The sequence below is a fragment of the Anomaloglossus baeobatrachus genome, chromosome 4 (assembly GCF_048569485.1).
Source record: "Anomaloglossus baeobatrachus isolate aAnoBae1 chromosome 4, aAnoBae1.hap1, whole genome shotgun sequence".
Lineage (NCBI taxonomy): Eukaryota > Metazoa > Chordata > Amphibia > Anura > Aromobatidae > Anomaloglossus > Anomaloglossus baeobatrachus.
Genome location: NC_134356.1, coordinates 27,528,275 through 27,538,456, shown reverse-complemented (window position 1 = coordinate 27,538,456; position 10,182 = coordinate 27,528,275). Strand labels below are relative to the sequence as shown.

The following is a 10,182-nucleotide window of genomic DNA, read 5'->3' as shown; positions in this document are numbered from 1 at the left end:
CTATACTATGTGTCTCTGTGTATGTGTCTCTTTCTGTGTGTGTGTCTCTGTGTATGTGTCTCTTTCTGTGTATGTTTCTCTGTGTATGTGTCTCTTTCTGTGTGTGTGTCTCTGTGTATGTGTCTCTTTCTGTGTATGTTTCTCTGTGTATGTGTCTCTCTGTGTATGTGTCTCTTTCTGTGTATGTGTCTCTGTGTATGTGTCTCTTTCTGTGTATGTGTCTCTGTGTATGTGTCTCTTTCTGTGTATGTTTCTCTGTGTATGTGTCTCTTTCTGTGTATGTGTCTCTCTGTATGTGTCTCTGTGTATGTGTCTCTGTGTATGTGTCTCTTTCTGTGTATGTGTCTCTGTGTATGTGTCTCTTTCTGTGTATGTGTCTCTGTGTATGTGTCTCTTTCTGTGTATGTTTCTCTGTGTATGTGTCTCTTTCTGTGTATGTGTCTCTTTCTGTGTATGTGTCTCTGTGTATGTGTCTCTGTGTATGTGTCTCTGTGTATGTGTCTCTTTCTGTGTATGTGTCTCTGTGTATGTGTCTCTTTCTGTGTATGTGTCTCTGTGTATGTGTCTCTTTCTGTGTATGTTTCTCTGTGTATGTGTCTCTTTCTGTGTATGTGTCTCTGTGTATGTGTCTCTGTGTATGTGTCTCTTTCTGTGTCTGTGTCTCTGTGTATGTATCTCTTTCTGTGTGTCTCTGTGTATGTGTCTCTTTCTGTGTCTGTGTCTCTGTGTATGTATCTCTTTCTGTGTGTTTCTGTGTATGTGTCTCTTTCTGTGTCTGTGTCTCTGTGTATGTATCTCTTTCTGTGTCTCTCTGTGTATGTGTCTCTTTCTGTGTATGTGTTTCTTTCTGTGTCTGTGTCTTTCTGTGTGTGTATTTCTGCGTGTCTCTTTCTCTCTGTCTCTCTTTCTCTGTGTGTCTCTTTCTGTTTGTGTCTTTCTGTGTGTATCTTTCTGTTTGTGTCTTTCTGTTTGTGTCTTTCTGTTTGTGTCTTTCTGTGTGTGTCTTTCTGTGTGTGTCTTTCTGTGTGTCTCTTTCTGTGTGTCTTTTTGTGTGTGTCTTTTTGTGTGTACGTCTTTCTGTGTGTGTCTCTTTCTGTCTGTCTCTCTCTGTGTGTCTCTTTCTGTCTGTGTCTTTCTGTGTGTCTTTCTTTCTGTGCATGTCTATATGTGTTTGTATCTCTATGTGTTTATGTCTCTGTGTCTTTTTTGTGCGTGTCTCTTTCTGTATCTCGTTCTGGGAGTGTGTCTATCTGTGTGCCTCTCTTTATGTGTGTTTGTGTCTCTATGTGTGTTTATGTATCTGTGTCTTTTTCTAAGTGTGTGTGTCTCTTCCTGTGTGTCTCTTTCTCTGTCCATAATACGAGTCTATAATACCAGATCTGTTCCCAACTTCTTTGACTTTTATGTAAGCAGGTTGTTTGGCGAATAACTAAAGTGTGGGGTTAAATTTTCCTCTTAAAACAGTCTATGACGTTCCCTGAGTCAAGTGAGGTGGTTGTGGAAAATTTCGGGATTGTAGATGCAACGGTGCACACACATACATATACACACACACAGATACATACACGCACACAGATACATACACACATACACACACATACACACACATCACACAAACACATACACACATATACACACACACATACATATACACACACATATACACACACACATACATATACACACACATACACACACACACATACATATACACACACATACACACACATACATATACACACACACACATACACACACACATACACACACATCACACAAACACATACACACACACACATACACACACACACACACACACACACACACACATACATACATACAAACACATACACTCAGCTTTATATGTTAGATAATACGGGGACCATTATCTGTCACTGTGGGACTTTACATGTTTTTGTCATGATCGTTTCCTTTTCAGCATCTCCACTTCCGGAGCTTTTCCTGCCCCCATTATCTCGCGCCCACAGTGTCGGTGGGCCGCACACTGTATTGTCTTGTAGCTGTCTTCCCCCGATCACTTGTGAGAACACAACGACAAATATTATTTACGAAGAAAGGCTCCTGAATGGCAGAAATACTTTCTCTCCTTCACGGGCTGCAGTAACAGACACAACCATTGGGCAGAAGTGGCGCTATTTCCCCCCCAAAAAAACCAAACAAAACCAACCCTGCCATAGGCCCCATAGTACGGGGACACGGACATGACTTTCCTCCGCTCCTGAACTTGGATCTCCTGATTTCTCAGTTCAGGAAATCTATCTATTTACCACTATTTCTGTAAATCCAGCCAATAGGAAGTCACCTTTCTGAACCCGGTGAAGTCACAGCGTTTGGCAGCCATTTCTAATTAGCGGTGAAAGGTTTGTAACATACAGCAGATCGAGTTCCATAGGGAAGAATTTGGATCTGCTTCTCATTACGTAATGTATTTCCTCTTCTGGGGAATCATATAAAAAACCGCCATATATACAATAACTATATGGACACCTGACCACCTGTATGAGCTCGTCGGACATCCTACTACAGATCCATGGGTGTTAGTATAGCTTTGGGACTCCGAGTCAGTCTACATTTTCCTGGGATGGCTTTCTACATTGTAGTAGATAACTTTCTTATTGTGAGCGATTCAGTAGGCAATTGATGCGCATGCGCGACATGTCCTCAATTCATATAGTGGTCGAAAGCTCCATAATCCAAAACATAGGGATCATATCATATGAATATGTGGGGTCCATCCAAAATAGGACCCTGTAGCTGCTGTGGAGGCAAAGACCCCGTGCCCCTGCTCAGGAGATGAGGACCCTCCTGGCCCTTTTCAGGAGATGAGGACCCTCCTGGCACTTTTCAGGAGATGAGGACCCTCCTGGCCCTTTTCAGGAGATGAGGACACTCCTGCCCCTTCTCAGGAGATGAAGACCTTCCTGTCCCTTCTCAGGAGATGAAGATCTACTGCTAAGCTGCTTCCATGGCCTTCTAGTTTTGCAATAGAACAAGGAGTCTCACGGGGAGAAACACCCAATTCCAAGGCTAGATTGACCTTTTCTCCAAGAGTTGGTAAGGATGTTCCAAGGTGGAAGATGTGGTGGTATAAATCAGCACCAGGGGGTCCCGAATTTGTTTTGTTCCTTGATGCCCCACCTGACTATGTATGCCCCATCTCCACGGTTACTTTTGACCACCTCCAAGATCTGCATGTTGACAGCTCTTCCTGATGTTGATCCTTAAAACCCAAGGGCTAGGTCACTGTGGGCCAGTAGTCCATCCCATCCAATGCCTGACAAAAATACAGAACACCAATCCAAATTGGTAAAGCCCCACCCATGCCCAGTAGCACCTGTCCAATGTTGTCTAGTTTCGAAGCTGGACATTCAAGAACCTAATTACTTTCACCACAGATATAAAATAGAGGTCCATTATTGAAATTGATTTACCATACATAGTTTTCGAGAGTTGGTCTTGCTCCCAAGTGAGTTGCAACTCACACTCCTGTGCAACAAATCTGAATGATTATCTTCACATGCGGTAACAAGGGACATATACAAAAATAAGCAGATTGGTCATTTAGGAGTCCTGGTTACTTAGGAGTCCTAGTCATTTAGGAGTCCTAGTCATTTAGGAGCCTTGGTCATTTAGGAGCTCTGGTCATTTAGGAGTCCTACACATTTAGAAGCTCTGGCCATTGAGGAGCCCTGGTCATTGAGGAGCCCTGGTCATTGAAGAGTCCTGGTCATTTAGGAGCCCTGATCATTGAGGAGCCCTAGTCATTTAGGAGCCCTGGTCATTTAGGAGCCCTGGTCATGGAGGGGCACTGGTCATTGAGGAGCCCTGGTCATTGAGGAGCCCTGATCATTGAGGAGCCCTGATCATTGAGGAGTCCTAGTCATTGAGGAGCCCTAGTCATTGAGGAGCCCTGCTCATTAAGGAGCCCTGGTCATTGAGGAGCCCTAGTCATTGAGGAGCCCTGCTCATTAAGGAGCCCTGGTCATTTAGGAGCCCTGGTCATTTAGGAGTCCTGGTCATTTAGGAGCCCTAGTCATTGAGGAGCGCTGGTCATTGAAGAGCCCTAATCATTCAGGAGTCCTAGTAAATTAGGAGTCCTAGTCATTTAGGAGCCCTGGTCATTGAGGAGCTCTGGTGCCCTGGTCATTTAGGAGCCATAATCATTTAGGAGCCGTAATCATTTAGGAGTCATAGTCATTTAGGAGCCCTGGTCATTGAGGAGCCCTGGTCATTGAAGAGTTTTGTCATTGAAGAGTCTTGGTCATTGAGGAGTCTTGGTCATTGAGGAGTCTTGGTCATTGAGGAGTCCTGGTCATTTAGGAACCCTGGTCATTTAGGAGTCCTGGTCATTTAGGAGCCCTGTTCATCTAGGAGCCCTGGTCATTCAGGAGTCCTGAACTCTTGTAGATAGTCAATCAATTTTCAAGGGGTTGCCCCACTACAAACATATTACCTATCCCCTGGAAAGGTAGTAAATGTATGACCTCTGGGGTCCAACCGATCATGTGAATGGGAAGTGCCAAAGTTTCCTGTGTGCATGTGCCACCACCACTCCATTCACTTATATGGGACTTGTGGAGATAGCTTAACCACCACCAGTCCGATAGAGGTGAATGGAATCCTATATGTCAGTGGTCAAGAATGCTCCGTATTGGGGAAGTTAGGACCACCATTCTCGGGACCGGTGGGGAAAACCCCTTTAATATCTAGTATAATTCACTGTGTGACAGTGAAAACTACAAGTTTACCTAAGGCAAAGGTTAGAGAAGCGAGCCAAGTCCTATATCCACAGCCTGTCTGCCAGGGGATTATACACCCGGCCACAAAAACACGCAGTCTACCGGCAGGACGTCCTCCGCGTCATCAGTCAGAGAAGAGAGTCCCGTAAACGCTACAATGCCCATTTTAGCTCATTTCCCGACACGTGATGCAACCCAAAGCCTTAAAGGGAAACTCTACAGGAAATCCTGGCTTTTTCACAGATATTAGAGTTCTAGTCAGGAGTAAATACAAGGTGATGCTGGGCCAAGTAGTGCACCAGCGACGCGGACTCCTGTGCTACAAGTGCCAGACTGAGCTATAGAGTCAGAGGACTCGCACTATTGCGCCCCCTACGGTAAACAAAATGACAGAACTCATTGTGAATTGGCAGGTGGCCACATAACCCCGACCCCGTCAGATATACAACCCCTACCATCACGGAATTACTGGTCCTTGCCTTCTACAGCAATGGAACAGCGCCATCTAGTGGTTACATTATTGTGAAAAGAATCAGAATCAATGGAATCCTTTATGAGCATGTCACAGGTAGCAAAGCTGAGAATGTCAGAGGTAGCAGAGCTGAGAATGTCAGAGGTAGCAGAGCTAAGGATGTCAGAGGTAGCAGAGCTGGGAATGTCAGAGGTAGCAAAGCTGAGAATGTCAGAGGTAGCAGAGCTGAGAATGTCAGAGGTAGCAGAGCTAAGGATGTCAGAGGTAACAGAGCTGGGAATGCCAGATGCAGCAGAGCTGGGAATGTCAGAGGTAGCAGAGTTGATAATATCAGAGGTAGCAGAGCTGAGAATGTCAGATGTAGCAGAGCTGAAAATGGCAGAGGTAGCAAAGCTGAAAATGTGAGATGTAGCAGAGCTGAGAATGATAGAGGTAGTAGAGCTGAGACTGGCAGAGGTGGCAGCGCTGAGAATGGCAGAGGTGGCAGCGCTGAGAATGGCAGAGGTGGCAGCGCTGAGAATAACAGAGGTGGCAGCGCTGAGAATATCAGAGGTAGCAGAGCTGACAATGTCAGAGGTAGCAGAGCTGACAATGTCAGAGGTAGCAGAGCTGAAAATGGCAGAGGTAGCAGAGCTAAGAATGAGAGTTGGCAGAGTTCAGAATGTCAAAGGTAATAGAACTGAGAATGTCAGAGGTAGCAGAGCTGAGAATATCAGATGTAGCAGAGTTGAGAATGACAGAGGTAGCAGAGCTGTGAATGTCAGATACAGCAGAGCTGGGAATGTCAGAGGTAGCAGAGTTTATAATATCTGAGGTACCAGAGCTGATAATTTTAGAGGTAGCAGAGCTGAGAATGTGAGATGTAGCAGAGTTGAGAATGACCGAGGTAGCAGAGCTGAGAATGGCAGTGGTAGCAGAGCTAAGAATGACAGAGGTAGCAGAGTTCAGAATGTCAAAGGTAATAGAACTGAGAAAGTCAGAGGTAGCAGAGCTGAAAATGTGAGATGTAGCAGAGTTGAGAATGATAGAGGTAGCAGAGCTGAGAATGATAGAGGTAGCAGAGCTGAGAATGGCAGAGGTGGCAGCGCTGAGAATGGCAGAGGTGGCAGCACTGAGAATAACAGAGGTAGCAGAGCTGACAATGTTAGAGGTAGCAGAGCTGAGAATAGCAGAGGTAGCAGCGCTGAGAATGGCAAAGTTATCAGAGCTGACAATGTCAGAGGTAGCAGAGCTGACAATGTCAGAGGTAGCAGAGCTGAGAATGTCAGATGTAGCAGAGTTGAGAATCACAGAGGTAGCAGAGCTGAGAATGATAGAGGTAGCAGATTTAAAATACGCACCTCCTTCCCCACTGACACTCATCATTATTAATGGCACTGCCCTCATTGCCACATCAAGCCACGGAATAAATGGAGAGAAGCTGGCAAGGCATGCACTGGGCACCAGGCAACAGGGGCCCTGGCAGAAGTATTTAATTGTAGGGCTACTGCAAAAAAATGAATCTTTGTCCGTAGCCAAGCTGTCAGGTGTAGCAGAGCTGATTGTATGATGGTGGATATATGAAGTTGATAGACTTTCCGAGGAGTCTGCAGTTATGAGATCGGTGTAGCAGAGCTGAGATTGTCACATGGGCCTGTTAAGGGCCGCTCAGCTGATATAAGACAGAGTAATATTGAAACTGTCAGACAGAGCAGTTATAGGATACACATAGCAGAGCAAGGCCTGTGTGATAAGAGACAGTCATCTTCAAGGGCAGTGAGATGTAGCAGAGCTGAGACTGAGGGAGCAGATGTAGTATTACTGAGTATGTGTGATGCAGTAGATCGAACGCTGCCAGGGCTCAGAATGTCAGATATGTAGAGTAGAGTAGTAATTAGATTGTATGCGGTCATAAGACAGATGTAGCAGAGCTCAGATTGTCAAAAGTCTGAGCTGTTTAGACACTGACAGATGCAGAAAGCTTGAGACTTTCTGAAGGAGCAGATATGAGAATGTCAGATGTAGCAGAGCCAAGACTGAGAAGAGCTGAGAATGACATCTTGAGCATATGTAGTAGTATAAAGACCGACAATGTATGAAGATATGAGAATGTCAGATGTAGCAGAGCTGAGCATGTCAGAGGTAGCAGAGCTGAGAATGGCAGATGTAGCAGAGCTGAGAATGAAATATCTAGCAGAGCTGAGAATGGCAGATGTAGCAGAGCTGAGAATGAGAGAAGTAGCAGAGCTGCGAATGAGAGATGTAGCAGAGCTGAGAATGAGAGATGTAGCAGAGCTGAGAATGTGAGATGTAGTAGAGCTAAAAATGTCAAATGTAGCAGAGCTGAGACTGTCAGATGTAGTAGTATAAAGACTGACAATTTATCAAGATATGAGAATGTCAGATGTAGCAGAGCTGAGAATGTCAGATGTAGCAGAGCTGAGAATGTCAGATGTAGCAGAGCTGAGAATGTCAGAGGTAGCAGAGCTGAGAATGTCAGAGGTAGCAGAGCTGAGAATGAGAGATGTAGCAGAGCTGAGAATGAGAGATATAGCAGAGCTGAGAATGAGAGATGTAGCAGAGCTGAGAATGTCAAATGTAGCAGAGCTGAGAATGTCAAATGTAGTAGTATAAAGACTCACAATTTATCAAGATATGAGAATGTCAGATGTAGCAGAGCTGAGAATGTCAGATGTAGCAGAGCTGAGAATGTGAGAGGTAGCAGAGCTAAGAATGAGAGATGTAGCAGAGCTGAGAATGGCAGAGATAGCAGAGCTGAGAATGTCAAATGTAGCAGAGCTCAGAATGTCAGATGTAGCAGAATTGAGAATGTCAGATGTAGCAGAATTGAGAATGTCAGATGTAGCAGAATTGAGAATGTCAGATGTAGCAGAATTGAGAATGTCAGATGTAGCAGAGCTGAGAATGTCATATGTAGCAGAGCTGAGAATGTCAGATGTAGCAGATTTACGATTTTCAGATGCGGCAGACTCAATACTGTTATTTTCAGCAGAAATAAGACTGAGATTTTCTGCCAGAGCAGAAATTAAAGCTGAGATTTTCCAATGAAACAGATAGAAGATTGTCAGATGTAGCAGAGCTGATAAAGTCAAAGGTAGCAGATTAGAAGTGTCTGATGTAGCAGATCTGAGACTGCTGAAGTAGCAAATATCAGATGCACCGGGTCCAATATTGTCAGAAATAGCAGATATCATAATCCCAGCAGTGAATGAGTCCTTTCCGACAATATAAACGTTGCAAAAACTATGTAAACCCCTAAAGCCCCCTGCTGCACCCGAATCTGACCCAAGTTTCTCTGATCGGACTCCTCCGCAAAACTTTTTCCCAACTTTTTCTTTGTTTTTTTTGCATCCAGACAAGAAATAAAAAACTGTAAAAAGGAGACGTAACACAAAACAGTAAAAAAGTAACACAAAACAAAGCGTAAAAACAAAAAAAAAACATCATAAATATAAAAAAATAATCAGAAATATATATTAAAAAAAATCAGAAATATAAAAAAAGAAATCAGAAATATAAAAAAAAATCAGAAATATAAAAAAAAAAATCAGAAATATATAAAAAAAAAATCAGAAATATAAAAAAAATAATCAGAAATATAAAAAAATAATCAGAAATATAAAAAAAGAATCAGAAATATAAAAAAAAAATCAGAAATATAAAAAAAAATCAGAAATATAAAAAAAATCCTCAGAAATACCTCTGTTAAAACCCAGGGAGCCGCTTCCTTCTCTTCCTCCCTCATCTTGTGTAACTTGAGAAAAAAGCAGGGATGGGAATCAGCATCTGGATCCCCCTCCTCCTCCTCCTCCTCCTCCTCTTCTTCTTCTTGGTCTCTTTTGTTAAACTTCCAAATCCTCTTAGAAGACGGAAAAAATCTTTCCCTCTGCCCCAAAATCCTCTTCTTCTGCTTCTTCGGAGTGAATGGCCGCGCTCTGCCCGATCCCTACTCTTCCCCTGCGGCCTCCCCTCCTCCATACATCCTGTAGCCTTTATTTCCCTGTTGATAATGGCTATTTTTTTTTCCTCTGTGATTGCTGGAAATTCTTCTGCTCTCTGCGCCTCTGTCTGTGTCTCTGCTTCCTCCTCTCTCCTCCTCCTCCTCCTCCTGCTTCCCACCCTGCAGGCCTGACCCATTCTGACTTCTTCATCTGCAGCTGGCTGGGGAAAGGTCCCATCTCCATGGCAACCGGTAGCCCCCAATACAGGATGGGCCTTACAGTTGTTGGGGTGGTGGTTTGGGGGGGATAGGATGTAGGGATTTTAACCATTTTGTAACCAAGAAGAGGGGTGTGGGGGGGAGGCGTCTGCTGAAAATATAATTAGGGTCATCCCTGGGAGATAAGAACTATTTTTACTTTTGTGGGGGGGGTTTAAAAAAGAGACGGGGGTCTGTTATGAAAGCGAAGTCCAATACTCAAACTGGCGAGTTCATTGCCAATATTAGAAAACTTAAAAAAAGGATAAAAATGTAAAAAAAAAAAGTAAAAAAAAATTAAAATACAAAAAAATTCTAAAAAACAATATAAAAATGTAAACAAAAATATAAAAAAAATAAAAATTATAAAATAGAAATAAATAAAAGTATCTAAAAAGTTTCATTCATGGTTTTCTGAGCCAGTTAGATTGCAAATATATTTGTATTATTATTTATTATTGTTATTATTATTATTATTATTTATTTTTTTACTTTCTTTATTTTATTTTTTTTCTTATATTAAAGGAATTTTTGTATTGGTAAAAATAAATATAGGAATAATAATATAATAATAATTAAATACACACACACACACACACACACACACACACACACACACAGATAATATATTTTAGCTAGGAAGTAAAAAAAAAAGTGTGAAAAAAAAGTATAAAAATGTTAGAGCTTTCTGAGCTGAGTGGGTTGAAAATATATTTTATACAATAATAAACATTTTATGTTTATACTAGCCG

The 10,182-nt window shown here is 42.7% G+C and overlaps 1 protein-coding gene across 1 annotated transcript in view; it reads right to left on the bottom strand.

Annotated features, from left to right (window-relative positions):
- Positions 1 to 9,305, bottom strand: part of DENND2A (DENN domain containing 2A) — a 104,970-nt gene extending 95,665 nt beyond the window's left edge. The window contains exon 1 of the mRNA XM_075344084.1: positions 8,933 to 9,305. The gene's annotated coding sequence lies outside the window, so the exon portion shown is untranslated. The remainder of the gene's footprint in view (positions 1 to 8,932) is intronic.
- Positions 9,306 to 10,182: the final 877 nt, after the last annotated feature.